This window comes from Brachypodium distachyon, chromosome 3 (assembly GCF_000005505.3).
Source record: "Brachypodium distachyon strain Bd21 chromosome 3, Brachypodium_distachyon_v3.0, whole genome shotgun sequence".
In the NCBI taxonomy this organism is placed as follows: Eukaryota; Viridiplantae; Streptophyta; class Magnoliopsida; order Poales; family Poaceae; genus Brachypodium; species Brachypodium distachyon.
In genome coordinates, this window is record NC_016133.3 from 28460598 (window position 1) to 28462053 (window position 1456).

A 1456-nucleotide genomic window follows, 5' to 3' on the forward strand; every position below is an offset into this window, starting at 1 on the left:
TTCCATTGCGAAGTACCGCAAGTCCGATGTGGCCTTGATTAGATTCGAACTCCACGAGGAAACACTGATTGTTCACTTTCACAGGATGTGAGACGGAGCGCATGGACAAATAGGACGAACGATAGCTGCCTAGAAAACATTGGGAGACTTTAGATGACTTTTCAACCTCTTTAGCTGGATGATTTGGTTCGAATAAATGGAGTATTGTTGTGTCCATTCCCATGCAGTATGGTGTGCAGGGGGAATCATGTGTAATGAATTTTCTATAAGGAAAATGAGAGTAGTTTGGTTCCCCATGCTTGTGTTTCAACACCAAAAATTTTGACTTACAAAAAATCCCGCGTGGCATTACTTGTATCTTCACGAATGGCAAACCTTTCTTTTTTTTGGTCGCACGAACATGAAGTGTGGAATAAGTGTTTGCCGGCGATGTTGAAGTCACCACCTTCGTAAAAATTTAATTTAAAATAATAGGACGATAGAAAAAATCGGGGAAAAAATCAGTTCACGCAGTCGCCAGTTATTTTAAGTTCCAACGATTCTCAGAAATAAAAATACAAAAATAAATTCTTGCGCGTGAAAAAAGAATTAGTCCTCGACCGTCTGAACGAACTGATCGGGCAAATAACCGCTGTTGCACTTAAGGTACAGGAGGTCATACATACAACATGTAAATGGGAACTACTCCATTAATTCCTGTGTGCAAAAGGTTAGGCTAATTAGCGTCCCACACAGTGCCGAAATAATTACAGTCGCCTAAAGCCACACGCTGCTTCCCTGCCTCCCTGGTAATATTCAATTCACAACGACGCACGCCCAGCTACCCGGCTGACACGCATTTAAATTAGTCGCCTGATCCTGTACCCAGCTTAGCGCTAATGATGCGCTGGGCCGGTGGGGAGGTGATTAGCACCAATCTCAGCGTCACAGACGGACGGCATCGAGCCCCTGGAGCCGTGGCTCCCTTGTGCAGCGGAATCTTTTCGCCTTATCACACACGGTCGGCACATGTATTCATCAAACCATCGTGAGCTTTGTTCGGCGGAGTAGAATGACTTGTGGGATCCTCTTGGACCAAGAATTTTGCTCCATATTTGCTAGCTGAATAACCATACTTTCAAATGGAAGTGACGTCTAATGCGTGTGTGCGCCGCTTGTCGATTATGCCCCTGCATGCAATATATATCCACTACCCTGTTGACTTTGAAGGCCATTAGATATTTGCACTTGCGTGATGGCATTGACTGTTTTGGTTACAATAAAATGTTCATACAGTTGAGGTTATTTAGAGGCATATAAATACACTTGACCTTTTTTGAGTGCATATATAAATGGTTGACTTTGCTTGGTTTTATGTGGCATTATCTGCATCTGTAGTACTCTTTTCTAAAGCATAAATATGGTTGATATATTTTAGAGGGCCTATGTAATGAAAGCGCCTCTGTTCTGCAAATCT